Here is a 16,043-nt window from a genome sequence, read left to right as displayed (position 1 = left end):
GTTAAAGAGACGGGTGCCGGCAGCACGGCCTTGATCCCAAGATGAACTCGACGGAGGAGTCGATGCCGCAGGGCCTCCACCACCAAGAGTTTGTCGTCGCCCGCGCCATCTTCACCTCCAACTCGAGCTTGTTGAGCAGTGTTACTGCCAACGGCGGCGAAATAGCGTGGAGCTCCAAGCCGAGAGGGTGGGGGTCTCTCCACGGATGGAGCTCGCTGTCAACTTTAACTGCTCCACGAAGAGAGGGGAGAGCGAGTTAGAGGGGAAGGAAGAAGAAGAGGGGTGGAATGGAACTGACTAATGGGACACTTCCCTTTGCTGATGTGGATCTTTTTAAAATGTGGCATCCAAAGTGATGTCCAGCTATACCAAAACCATCCTAAAACCTCTAAAGGATGTAAATGTCTGGTTTTGATAGTTTGAGTGTGTTAGAAACCAATTTTATAGTTCGAGGGTGTGTTTTTAACAAAGCAAAAAGTTGAAGGGTGTTAAATAGACTTATCCCTACTCTAAATTCCATTGCATTGCAATGCATAGACATCTACCTAATTGAAAAGTAAAACTCAAAAAGCAACCAGAATTAGCCACATGATTTGTCAAAAAATAGCAGTTGGATTCACAAAATGACAAAATAGCAAGGAAGAATCCTAGCCATTGAAATGAGGAATCTTCTAGAAGTAGTAAAATATAGAGAGAAGGAAGAGTTTGAGCCACTCATTACCTCTTATTGGTTATCTCATGTTGGCCTCCCAAATAGGCCTAGGGCTGGCTTAGCCTGGCCAATCAACCCAAACGGTCCTTAGACTAGATAACCAATTAAATAATTTCATAAGAGGGAAAAATTATTCTACATATAACACTTTAAATCAGTCAGCAACAATCAAAACAAAGATATAGAAAAAAAAAGTTAACATCTCAAACAAATCTTATAACATAGTTACAATTATGATGTGCAATTTTACTTAAATGTAGACCCAGGATATTTGGAATCCGAGGTAGTAGTGAAATTTAATTTTGATTCTTACAATAATATCACAAGTTTAGCGTAATTATAGTAAATTGTTTATTTTCATTACAATATGTATTTATTACATATCAAAACAACATAGTATTTGTATTGAACATGCACTTCCGACCAAATACTTTTTTCGAATATTAAATCAAGTAAAGCAGGAAACAACACGAATAAGATGAATATAAACCCTGAGTCTATACATTAATTATTGATTTAGCTGAATGGTGGAAAATTTATTGTTAATTGTAATAGCAGCTAATAGATAGGAAGGTTATAGTCGCGCGAACGTGCGACTAGTTGCATGCAAAACCTTCTTAAACTACATGGAAGAGATTAACAGTAAAGAAACATGAATAGTGTGTCATGTACAGCAAGTAATTAAGTGACATGAAGAACATACAGTTGCATGCAAACACTGCACGCATGATCTATTGGATTTTCTTCCAGCGAGTGATGAATACATTGCCATATATAAATATCAGTGATGAATACATGCTTTGGCTAGGTTATTAGCTTTGGCTCGTATTAGATAGTATTGATGAGAATACATATTTATCCACTGAAAAAGAAACATTAATTCATGATGGAATATTGGAGGAAAGCAAGAGGGGTTTCTTACCCACCAGATTTTGAAGAAAATATGTGAAGATAGATTGAACAGATATTCATGTCAATTTTGTTATGGTTTAACAAACCTGCGAGTGGGATAGTTATGATAGAATTTTCTGATATGGTTCATATGACAGTTTTATAAAAAAACATTCGATCACTCCATATTTTCATTAAGAAGCAATCGCTCTGTATGGGGGAGAAATAATATATCTACATTTTTCATTAAGAAGAAATCTCTCTGTACAGGGAGGAAAATTATATATAGTATTTAAATGATTGGTGTGATTTTTTTATTATTTAAACCGACCCAATTATATCATTTTTAGTGTTTTAAGTAGTGGGCTTTAGGTTTTAAATATTAAATAGTACTATAAGTTGTAACTTTTTATGTCTCATAATTGTAATTTCATCGGAGGATGATATACTCAAACAAATATTATCTTCATTGTCCGCATAACCTACAAATTGTGAGCATATTATGTCCAATTCTATTTATCCTCAATATTGGTTGGGTTCTGATTGAATAAAATTTAATGGACAATGTAATTGAGTATACACGTATACTATGATATGTGTAAAAAAACACATCTCATTTGTTATGACTAAGGTGTATTTCATTTGATGGATTATATTCTATGTTTATCTCATTTGTTATGACTAAGGTGTATTTCATTTGATGTATTATATTCTATGTTTTGTTGGAGGGATGTTGTTGAATGGAATAGGACAATGTGTTGGATGGGGGTTAGGATAGAATAACTACACTTATTGATTGTTTGATCAAATCTACGGTTCGATTGATCAATTTATTTGGTTGATAATATTGTAAAAGATGACCCAGAATGGTTGGGTAAAATTTATGTTATTTCTAATTTTCATAGAGATGTTGGTACGTAAGTAAATCATAATCTTCCTCGATAATATTTCATTGCATGTCCTTATCTTCTTGTTCATATTTTATTTTCTCTTTTTTATTATCTTGTTTTTATTTGTTTCTATTGGTTTTGTTTCCATTTCTACCGGATTGGGCCAACCTTGTGTAGGTGCATCTCATTCATTGTTTTGTTTTGTCAATTAAATAATATATCTTCACATATATTGCGTCTCCAGCATATATTGTTACTTGCCAAAGAACCACGCTCCAAAACCATATTATTTATATGGAACGGAACTATACACATCTTTGGAGTTATGAGAATATTAGTGAAACATATATGCATCTGTTCTTTTTAATTGAGCATTTTGGACATTGACACCGTCTCAAATGCATGTGTTTTGCCATTATTTTTTTATAACAGTATATTTATAAAAATAACGAACATATAACCATGTGAATATTTTTTTCATGATAAATCTATCAATACCATTTTTGTGTATTAAATTCTAATACTTATGTATGCTTAATTTAATATATCAAGGTTTGACTAGACGCATTCTATAATGTCATCTATGTGATAACGGAGGTAATATCTTGCTGTCTCCAAACACATATAATCCCGTTTATGCATCCAAACAGTAGGATGTCAAGAAAGCATGAACTGGATAGTTCTCCATTCATCTCGTCGGTCCATCCAATCAACCAAAGATAGTACGAGGGTGGGATACCTTTAGAAAAAACAAAAAGGGCAGAGAAGGGTAGAGATCAATTGGCGCGCTAAAAAAAACATAAAAATTGAAACATGTTACATGCATGATCGTTCTGCATTTCAATAAAGTAAGCTAGCTAATGATTCATGCGGGAGTAGCTAGCGTTCATGCGTATGTGATTTATGAAGCAAATAAGTGGGCAAGGAACATAAACATGATGCCATAGCAATTAAATGACAGTGATAGTATATAGTGGCATCATACAGCTAACTTTGCACACATGATGTGTTTATGTCGTACCAGTGATATATAGGAGTGCTAGTTTTAGGCATGATTGAAATAATATGGGTTAGTTATACCGCAAAAGATCATTATTAAATGTGATAAAATATTGGAGAAAAACAAGAGGGTTGCTTACTAAACTGTTAAATCTGTTTCTTATCAATAGTCATGTGGCTTACAAATCAATGTTATAGATGAATGTATACTATATATTGAATGAGGCACAAATTTTTTATTTGAGCCTGTTTATTTGAGAAGGAAAACTAGAGATGATGGTTAAAGATAGGAAGACAGAGAAATCAATGTTATAGATGAATGTATACTATATATATTGAATGAGGCACAAATTTTTTATTTGAGCCTGTTGATTTGAGAAGGAAAACTAGAGATGATGGTTAAAGATAGGAAGACAAAGAATGATTCGATTGAGAAATAATAACATGTAAAACATGTGCTAAATTATATATCAATTTGACACAAGATTTAATTTGGTTGATGAACACAAATTACATATCAATTTGATACAAGATTTAATTTGGTTGATGAACGCAGTAGATTAGCCACTCTTTAATGATGTATGACTGTCTACTCATAAATATGTTTTGCAGTCATAAAAAATCAAATTCCTTATAGTGTGAGTAACCAGATTTGATATATTCATTTGAGAATGAAGCTTTGGCTGAGAAATTATAACCTCATAATATTCAACTGTATAATTTTACCTGTTGATATATGTTGATTGGTCTGCATGTTCTGCCCCACAAGTACTGCATCAAACTTTCAGTTGATGAAACTAATCAATGGAAGGGGCATAGGTTTGGAAAATATGATTGCGCTGGAGTGATTCTTAATTTGATTATTAGCCCCGTTCTTTTCTGCTTATTTACTGAATTATTTCCACGTATTATATGCTCTACGATTCTAAAAATATGATTCATAAGGAAAAAATTAAGACCATTTTACCTTGTATTTCAAAACCAGTTATTTAACTCCATATACTATACAAATTATAGCAAACGATCGATTCCCTCAAGGTAGCGATTCTAAAAATATGATTCATAAGGAAAAAAAAATTAAGACCATTTTACCTTGTATTTCGAAACCAGTTATTTAACTCCATATACTATACAAATTAGAGCAAACGATCGATCCCCTCAAGGTAGTATTCAATTTGTGGTTAATGTGCCATATCATATCCTACTCTTTTGTGATCTAGCTATCATTCTTGAAGAATGATGACGATGGCTTGAATCTTAAAAAACATACCATAACAATCTGTGGACAGTCATAGACAGCGTTGGAACGATTATGTTTTACTGAGTATGCGTATGTTGACAGAAAACACGAGGCCTGGGAGATCTGCTTAACTCCAGTGCAGGTCCAAAACTCGCCTTCGGATGTATGAGCGTACCAGTTAATTTGATCCTGCAATCAACAAGAAATAGAACAAAGAAACCGCAATTAATCCTATAAATGATAGCCGATCGGCTAGGTGCCGATGACATATCATTTATTTCAAGCCGATGTCATGCGTACATCGATCGGCAAATATCAATAAGCAAATCAGAACTAAATCTACTCGATCGGCTGTAGATATTAATGATATATAATCCTTATATCGATATATACTTGAATCAAGTGGTTGGGATAGATCGGTCGCCTTGCCGAGACAGTATAAATCACTTAGATCGAAATATATATTAATAGTGGGATTATATACATTTATAGCATAGCCGATCAAATGGATCTAGCATGTATTGGCTAATACTCCGATACCACTCTATATTAAGATATTAAAGCAAGTAGAATATACCAAACAGAAGCCTAATGTACTTAGATGCGACAAGATCTTAACATAAAGGGCAGATTTAACATATAGATTAAGCATATGGAATAAAAGTAGTTAAATCAGATAAGATCGGTTGAAACTCCGATACTACCCTAATCGGCGACCAGAAAGCAGGCTAGAGATTGCAATTCTAAGCACGACTTAATATATCAAACTCAACTGATGCAGCATTAAGTATGAAAAGAAAAATAATATCTAGACAATCAAGCCGCTGGAAGTTTCATAGAGTGGTAGATATATCACATAATCTAAGTTAACGTCATTGTCTAACCTAATCGGCTGCCTTCCATTAACAGATGTTAGCCGATTATAGGTTAGATAAAGATATTATCGAAGATTATGTGAGATATATGATAACTCGACGAATTATATAGACAAGATTAGAGTATAATAAAGATGGAAGCACTAATCCTGAGAACATAAGTCGTCATGACAAGTTTTACCTCTTATTGAAGATCGAAACCGATGCAGCTCAACCCGAGAGTACGAACTCATCGAAATAAAAGTAAAGCAAAAAGGGTGGCGATGCGCCGAGATTGTATTGGATGTCGTCCCTTTTTTACATAGGGCTCGGGTCTATTTATACCCGAGAATTACAAGATACGTCCACAACGGACATGACTATTATCTCTAACAAACTCTAAGATACCATAAGTCTTTACGGCAGACTTTTGCCCAAACATATCTCTAAGGAAATTACATAGAATATCCTAATTAATAGATACAATTGCCTTCCCAGGACTCTATCCATGCATGGCAACCATCTTGAAGCACATCAACTTGAACCCGATGACGTACACCGAGTCATATTATCAGAATCGGCTGTATCGGCTAGCCTCGTCCGACTCGAACTCTTCCGACTTGACCTTAGCCGATTTGGACTGCAGCCGACTCTTACTCTGTTTCCGCAACGATCTTCATTTTGGATCCCACTTCAATCTGATCTTCACCTCCGATGCCAATAGTGATAGAATTTACCAAATTTGGTCGTTAACACATGCCCCCCAAGTCCGGAATATTGGATAATGTTTCGGATTTGCCATATACCGACTCTGAGAGAAACTCGCACTTGCTGTTTTCCTGTCCGTTATCGCTCTACTTTAAATACTAACCGTTGCCCCAAAGAATCTTCACGTCGTGATTTCCGTTTTCACCGCTTAAACAGATCCCGTCCTTTCTCTCTCCGGCGACCTCCTCAACACGCATGGCGATTTCTAGGCGATTCCACTCCCGGCCAGATCTTCACCCGTGACGATGTCGACCTCCACCAATCCGACCGCCGCATCATCAGCCGAATACGCTGAGGTAAGTCCCCATCGGCTAGACCCCCTTTTCCGTTCATCAGACCGGTTTTCGCTCACCTTATCTTGTTTTCTTCTTCTCTATTCTTGTAGCATCTTTCCAATCTTGTTGCGGTTCCCAGTCTGTTTCATGACCAACAATACTTTCTCGGTCCAATCGGCAATCTAGACCCCACTGAGTTTATCATAGCCGAAACCAACAGAACCCCTTTTAGGTCGGCCAATCCAAACACAAGCCATTGGAAAAACACCTTCAAATCCTGGCCTTCTTTGGAGAAAAGCTGGCCTGTATGGTATAAGCGGATATCGGCTAGCAAACAAGCCCATTGGGATGAGATCGGAATCAGCCAAGCCCTAGCCCTCACAATAGCAAATTCGGCCAAAGATGAACCCCTAATGGCTGCTGCAACTTATTTCTGGTCCAACACTCTCAATGCTTTTCTTTTCAACCAAGGGCCGATGACCCCAACGCTGCTGGATATTATCATGCTCACTGGCCTAGATGTAACCTCATCAGCTAACCCTATGAACCTGAACACCAAGAACACTTTTGAGTTCAAAACTAAGAGCATTGGGGGTTGGTCAGGATATATCACAGCATATATGGGCAAAGGGCCAGTCACTCCTAGAGAGCACGTAGCTTTTTTGCTGATGTGGTTGGAAAAATTCCTTTTCTGCGGATCAAGCTGCGGTCCTACAACCAACTGGCAATTCTTAGCCGAGGCCCTAGTAACGAAGAAACAATTTCCCTTAGGCAAAATCCTTCTCGGCTATCTATACCAGATATTAAACAACGCATCGGCCAAGATAATTATCGGCTCAGTGGTTGGAACAGGTGGACCATGGTGGCTCTTGCAATCCTAGCTGAACCTGGTAGTCATGAAAGTTGTCAATCGGCCATCTGTGACAGAAGCTGAATTTCCAAGTTTGGAGCCGATTGTGGAAGATGATGGAGAAGAACACACCCATCGCAGATGTATGTCATACGGAGAATATGCATCTACACCAGCCGATGCAGGAGCAAAGTTATCGGCTGAACTTCTGAAGGACTGGTTCTTCAGCTTTTATGATGGATTCCAAAAAGATGCCCGAGTTTGGTTCTTCTATGCCGACTCAATGGATTTCGAACTGCCAGCCGATTTCAGGTTCGAGGATATTAATCATGAGAAGTTTCAGCAATCCAGAGAAATCTTTACTACTGCTATCAGCCCATGTATCCTCCCAGTCGGCATCCATCAAGGGAGAAATATCCAAGTCTCTTACGAGTTTTATCATCCGATGTCATCGGCCAGACAACTTGGAATGGGACAATTGCCAATCGGTCTGTACTTTGCCAACAAGATCCAATGCAGAGGCGACATCTCCTCAACTTTAATGATGGATCAGCTATTGAACATCCCTGGACCTCCGTTGGGCAGCATCGAGAACATAAAGCTGGCAAGGTTCAGGAGCAGGACATTTGACAGATGGTGGGGCGAGTGGAAGCTGCATCTGTTCCATCAATCGGCTTCCATGTACATGACAGACTTATTCCCTGATGCTATCCCTCATGTTAATCTTTATTTCTTCAATCTTGCTTGAATAGTCAATCAACCGATTTGAACCTTGACTAACTTTTCTTCTGTTTTGCAGACAACAGAATCTTCTCCTCCTCACCAGAGCAATAGCGGCAAGGTCATTAAGTATGCTCCGGGTCTAATTCCAAATGGAGGTGGGCCATCCCCTTCTGCCATTGGCTACAATGCCCCAAAGACCTCAGCACTTCCCCGAGGACTCATCAGAGAACCAGCCGATGCCGGCAAGAAGCGGAGAACCAGATCATCGGCTGCAGATACTTCAGCCCCGGCTCCGAAGAATAAGGCTAAGACAAAGAAAGCTAAGCCAGCTGACGATCTACCCGCCCTAGATCCATCCATTGAACAAGCTCTGGATGAAGAAGAAATCGAGGAAGACATCGACCAAGCTGCAGCCGAAATAAGCGATACTGAAAGAACACCATTGGCTTCACCTAAGCAATCTCCTCCATCCCCTTCTGCTTCAGCTCAATTGGCAAAGGTAAGCGACTTTATCTGTCCACTTTTGCAGTCATTTACTTTATAGCCGATTCCTCACAATTTTAATAAATATAGAGAAAGAAAATTGCTGTGAGGAATAGATCAGCTACTTCAACCCTTAAACCAGCTCCTACAGTAAGATACTTTTATCATCTCATTAACTGATTTGGGCTGATTATATCTAATATTTATCCCTTTAGCAGTCTCCTCCTCCTTCTTCCCCTCTTGTGCAGGCAGAATCAGGCGGCCACACTCCATCGACTGCAGGCAGTCATCATGTTGAAGAGGAGGAACAATTAGCTGCACCTACTATTCCAGTAAGGTTTATTAACATAAATTTGAGATCGGCCAATCATATCTTGATCCTTAATCATCCATGATATTGTCTCTTGCAGGTCTTAGCCGATCTGTTCTCCTTTGACATCAAAGATTACCTCGATGAAACAGAAGAAGACACCACCAGTAAAGCGATAGCTCTCCTGTCTGATGATATGAAGAAAACACTCGAAGACATCTCCCATCGGTTAGGAGCATCACTAGATAACCTGGTGACCAACTGTGGCTCAATCCGGGCAAGATTTGCAGATATCCAAGCCTTTCTTTCGGACGAATTAGCCGATGCTCTTACTCCAGCTGTCTACCTCGAGCAGCATCAATTCAAACTGGAGAAAGCCAGGCAGAGGTTATCCGATCGCCGGGAGCGCAAGGACATCGAGGCTACAATCCAAACCAATCGGCAGCGTGTTCATGAAGAGAAAGCCAAGCTTGATCAGTTATCTGAAGGCCCGATCAAATCTAATGTTGATCGGCTTGAAGCTCACAAGATTGAACTCTTGGCACAACTTCAAGAATGCAATGCTAAACTGGATCTAGAGCACAAGAAGTTAACCGATCTCATGCAAGCTGTCGAAGAACAGAAGGCAAGGCTAAAATCAGCTATCAAGAACATTGCTGAGATGACTAAATCCTTGAAAGTCATTCCTGGAACCGATGCTCAAGACGCCCAAGCTATCGAAGAAATAGATCAAATTAGGCAAAGGGCTATATCGGCTATCCAGCGATACTTGTCTCAGTGATTTCCATGTAATAGTTTGTAGAAAACTGTTGTAATCGGCTAAGACACCCTAATTACTTTGCTGCCATCCTTGTGCCGGCTTGTTCAAAAATTTCAATTCTCTCATTTTTCTTTGCAATTCTCTATGTATGTGCCCCCCTAATTTTACAATGTTGAAAACATTGACAAAATTATAGAAACGACTAAGGGCGATATAACAATATCGGCCATTTGTAGATCGGCAAACCACAACCGATTACAATAGTGAAAAGCAACTAAGGGCGATATAACAATATCGGCCATCTCCAGGCGATGCAAACACATCGGCTATCATGTATCGGCAACACTAGTCGATCATGCATTAACCCAAACACTGGGATAATATTTCTTCAAGTATTTGCTATTTAGAGCTCGGCCATAAACTTCTCCATCGAGTCCTTGCAACATGTATGCTCCCTTAGATACCACCTTATAAATTTGGAACGGTCCTTCCCAATTTGGCGACCACTTGCCAAATTTGCTATCCCGAGTCCCAATCGGCAGAATCAACTTCCATACAAGTTCACCCTCCGAAAAGTCCTTGGGTACTACTCTCTTATTATAATGCCGGACAACACGCTCCTTATCCCTAGTAACCTTTGCAAGAGCTCATAGCCGTGATTGAACCAGATCTTCCCTTTCATCGGCCATAAGGTTATAATACTCATCGGCTGTTAAAGTATTTTGCAACTCTGTTCTCCTCGAGCCGATTCGAACTTCCCATGGCAGAACAGCCTCATGACCATAAACAAGTTTATAAGGAGGAACCTGTATCGATCCATGACAAGCCATCCGATAAGACCACAATGCTTCAGCCAGCCGAGTATGCCATTGCCGAGGATAATCAGAAATCTTCCTCTTAATCAACTTGATCAAACTCTTATTAGATGCCTCGGCCTGTCCATTAGCTTGTGCATAATACGGTGAAGAATTCAACAATTTAATTCCCATGCTATCGGCAAATTGAACAAACTCATCAGATACAAAAATTGAACCTTGATCAGTCGTAATAGTTTGAGGGATACCAAATTGATAGATTATATGCTCTTGAACGAACTGTATAGCATCCCCAGAATCAACTTTCTTTAAAGGAATCGCCTCTACCCACTTGGTAAAATAATCGGTTGCCACCAATATAAACTTATGTCCTTTACTCGAGGGTGGATTAATCATACCGATCATATCAATTCCCCAACCTCTAAAAGGCCACGGTTTAATAATAGGATTCATAGCCGATGCTGGCGCCCTTTGGATCGCTCCAAACTTCTGACAATCTTGACAACCTTTATAATATCTTAAACAATCCTCCAGTATTGTCGGCCAAAAATATCCAGCACGTCGGAGCAACCACTTCATTTTATGAGCCGACTGATGTGTACCACATATCCCTTCATGAACTTCGCCGATTGCAACTTTTGCCTGATCGGCACTCAAACATTTAAGCAACACTCCATCAATCATCCGATAATAGAGGTCATCATCCAATAAAGTATATTTCAAGGCCTTATAACGCAATTTCTGCGAAGCCGATTGAGATGGATTCTGTAAATACTGAAACACATCATATCTCCAATCATCGGCTGTAATTGTAGCAATCTCTATCTCGATATCTTTTGTCATTGGCTTATATCCCGACGCTCTTTGAGCCAAATCATTAGCCTCTATATTCTGTTCTCGATATATGTGCTTCAAAGTCACCATCCTAAATTCACTTATCAACGTTCGGCACTTTTCATAATAAACCATCAATGTATCATCCTTGCATTCATACTCCCCTGCCAATTGACTAATCACCAACAACGAATCACCCATGATTTCAATAGCATCGGCTGCAACTTCCTGAAGCAACTGTAACCCTTTTAAGACCGCCTCATACTCAGCCTGATGATTAGTCACACGGTGTTTGATAGCATAGGCAAATTCAAAACTTGCCCCCCAAGGCGCAATTATAACCAAGCCGATACCATAACCATGACTGCATACAGATCCATCAAAGAATAATACCCAAGGCATAATGTCAACCAAGCCGATTGAATCATCACGATGACCCACAATAAAATCGGTTACAGCCTGTCCCTTAATCGCCTTTGGTGATTCGTGCCGAAGATCAAACTACGTTAAAGAAAATATCCACTTGCCAACTCTCCCTTTTAAAATCGGAGCCGATAGCATGTACTTAATCACATCGGCTTTACATACCACAGTGCATTCATTGGACAACAAGTAATGCCTCAACTTAGTGCAAGAGAAATATAAACACAAACACAATTTCTCCACAGGAGAATACCTTGTTTCTGCATCTAAGAGCCGACGGCTTAAATAAAACACAACCCTCTCTTTTCCTTCAAGTTCCTGAATCAAGACCAAGCCGATTGACTTATCACCGGCCGACAAATATAACCGGAAAGGAATCCCTTTTTGTGGAGGGATCAATACTGGAGGAGAACTTAAATATTCTTTAATATTATCCAAAGCTTTCTGTTGTTTTGCCCCCCAAGTGAATTGCTGATCAGCTCTCAATCTTAACAATGGTGTAAAAGGTTCCAGTTTTCTAGACAAATTAGAAATAAACCTTCGAACAAAATTAATTTTGCCGATCATCTCCTGCAACTCTGTCTTAGTTTTCCGGAGGCTTAATCTTTTTGATCGCATTGATACTCCTCTGAGGTATTTCAATCCCCCTCTCATGAACAAGAAATCCCAAGAACTGGCCAGCCGATACACCAAAAGCACATTTTGTCGGATTCATCTTTAAACCATATTTCCTAGTCCTCTCGAAAACCTTTCTCAAATCGGCTATGTGGTCCTCTATTTCTCTAGATTTAACAACCACATCATCAATGTAGACCTCAACCAACCATCCGATCAGATCATGATATATATAATTCATAGCCCTCTAGTACGTAGCTCCAGCGCTCTTTAAGCCGAAAGTCATTACAACCCATTCAAACAAGCCGATCGCACCAGGACACCTGAAGGCTGTCTTATGGATATCTTCTTCGGCCATAAAGATTTGATTATATCCTGCGTTCCCATCCATAAAACTTAGTATCTTATGTCCTGAAGCAGCATCAACCAACTGATCGGCCACTGGCATCGGATATTCATCCTTTGGGGTAGCTTTATTCAAATCCCTGAAATCAATGCAAACCCTCACCTTACCATTTTTCTTGATAACAGGAACTATACCAGAAACCCATTCAGCATATCGGTAAGGACGAATAAAACCAGCATCATACAAACGTTTGATTTCAGCCTTGACAGGTTCAAGCATATCGGCTTTGCATCTTCTCGGAGGCTGCTGGTGTGGTCTAATCCCTGGCTTTAAAGGTAATCGATGCTCGACGATCGATCGGCTGAGTCCTGGCATCTCATAATACTCCCAAGCAAAGCAATCTCTAAACTCTTTCAAAAGCTCCATCAGCTTGGTTCTAAATTCTGAAGACAAATTCTTACTAATGAATGTCGGCCTTGGTCGATCACCCAGACCTATATCCACTTCTTCTAAATCATCGGCCGACATAAAACCCTAACCTTGCTTGTCATCGAGATCATCTACCGTGTCCTTGGCGTAGACGCTTGAACCCTCCACGACGCCCTCAAAATAATAGCTTGGGTTCTTCATCTTCAATCGGCTGTATATCAGAATCGGACACTTTTAGAAAATCTCCAACCCAAATCTTCCTGGATAAACAATCAAGGCCATCCATCTCCCAAAGAGCTAGATCGGCACTAGCAACATTAACTGACCTGTCGGCTGGTACAATCTCAACCTTGTCGCCTTGCCATTGAATCAAGCATTGGTGCATGGTCGAAGGAATACAACAATTGGCATGAATCCAATCCCTTCCAAGCAACAAGCTGTAAGAACCTTTCCCATCGATGACAAAAAATGTGGTAGGGATAGTTTTACTGCCGACTGTCAATTCTACATTCAGAACACCCTTTGTTTCCGATTGGTTGCCACCAAAGTCTTTAAGCACCATGTTTGTCTTGATGAGATCCTCAGTAGTTCTACCTAACTTTCTGAACGTAGTATAAGGCATCAAATTTACCGCAGCCCCACCATCGACCATCATCTTAGACATCGGCTTCCCATTGACATAGCCATTTATATACAATGGTTTAAGATGCCGATTTTCTGTCCCTTCAGGCTTTTCAAAAACTGCTCGTTCTGGTGATAGAACCAACTTAGCCAATTCCTCTTCCAGTTCGTCAACATCGGCTTGGTCAATCCCGAATTCGGCTGGCAAAGTAAAGACCATGTTAATTGGCGCCGTTACAATACTTTTCCCTTTTGCCAACCTCTTTGCTTCATCGGCTGCAATATCATCGGCTCCAAGAACTTGATTCTTAACACGCCACTCCTTCCTTGGCTTTGCTTTCCTCAGCCGATGACCAATTTCTTGCTCGACCTCCTGAAAGCGCTCCCTATTCCTCAACCTTTGAACCCTTCTTTTCTGATTCTTTGTAAAAATATCAGAAGGACACCACTGAGTCTTCGCGTTCTCGTCTTCCTCCAAGTAATCATTTTGATTTGCCGGGCCCAACCTTTGATGAACGGGAACTCTAGCTTGCTTCAGCCGATTGCCTCTATTGTACGATCGGCTTGAACTCTCTGTAATATCACTGCACTCAGGACAGTCTTCAATAGATGGTAGCCTCATACCTTCGTTCCAGTAGAACCGAAAGAACTCACAATTCCAATAAGGATCGAAACCATCATTATCTTCTTCATAATGCCTCTCTTGTTGTTTGTCGTATTTCCTCTGATACTTATTTATAATTCTAGCCGAATTCACGCAAAAACCTCTCGCTCGTCCCACATCGGCTGTCCGACCAACGGTATGCACCATGTTAACAAGGAAAGGATTACCATCGACCTTCATCGGCTTTTTGGAATCATCAAACTTAATCTTCCCTCCTTCAATGGCTACTTGAATCTGCTGTCTAAAGACCTTGCAATCATTAGTAGAATGAGATCCAGAATTATGCCATTTGCAATACCTCCTTTTGCCTAGTTCCTTAGCCGATGGAATTACATGACCAGCGGGGAGTTGAATTTGCTTCTCCCGGAGTAGCATATCAAAAATCTTGTCAGCTTTGGTAATATCAAAATCATATCTCTCCTCTTTTCCAGAATTCTTTTCCCACTGACAAGGTATAACCTTTTTACTCCTTACCCATTCGGCTGCAGCTATTTCGGAGTCATCATCGTCATCATCCGATCCATACATGTAAGGGCAGACATGATTAACCCTCTTAGAGCTTCTCCTGGCCTCTGCAAACCTCTGTTCATGCAATGTTATCTTCTGTACGAGATGCGACAGGCTATCAAAATCTTCAGATCAGAATTTCTCCCTAATCGGAGGAATCATGCCTTGAAAAGCCAAATCGGCTAACTGGGCATCAGTCAAACTTAAGCTAAAGCACTTGTTCCTCATCTCCCTGAATCTCTGAATATACTCATGCACAGGTTCATCATGCCTTTGTTTGATTGCTGTCAAGTCAGATAACTTCATCTCATGAACTCCACTATAGAAATAGCTATGAAACTGCTTCTCCAAGTCGGCCCAACTATTGACTAACCCATACGGCAAAGAAGAAAACCATGTAAAAGCCGACCCAGACAAGGACAACCGGAATAATCTAACTCTGAGAGCGTCCACAGCCGATGCTTCGCCGCACTGAGCTAAAAATCGGCTAATGTGTTCATAAGTTGACACACCATCTTGTCCCGAAAATTTGGAGAAGTCTGGGATTTTAAATCGGTTGGGAAGAGGAACTTTCTCAAACCATTTAGGGTAAGGTTGCCGATACAATTTTCCAGTATCTTTCGGCTTAAGCCCAAATTGTTCTCTCATCACATCGGCAATTACATCAGCCCATGGTCGTTGTTGACCTGCTCCTTGCGACTGTTGCTGTATTGGTTCAAACTGATTATATTGCCTCATTGGTAATTCTGTTAATTTGGCTGAATAAATTCTGTTAATTTGGCTGAATACTTTGCACCAAGTGCTCTGGCACAATCTGAGGCATCGTCGTACCATCTGGTTGTATATGGTGAACCAAATGTTCTGGAACAACCTGATTCAGGGCGTGTCCAGCTGATTGCTCAGCCGATTGATTCATCAAAGCTTGCTGCGGAATCGGCTGTATAGTTTGTTGTCCCGGAAGTGTTGGCTGAACTGGCTACACAACCTGCTGCCTTGGTGGAGTCTGTTGAATCGGCTGCACAACCTGTTGCCTT

Source organism: Oryza sativa, chromosome 7, assembly GCF_034140825.1.
Source record: "Oryza sativa Japonica Group chromosome 7, ASM3414082v1".
Taxonomy (NCBI): Eukaryota; Viridiplantae; Streptophyta; class Magnoliopsida; order Poales; family Poaceae; genus Oryza; species Oryza sativa.
This window is presented reverse-complemented; position numbering follows the sequence as displayed.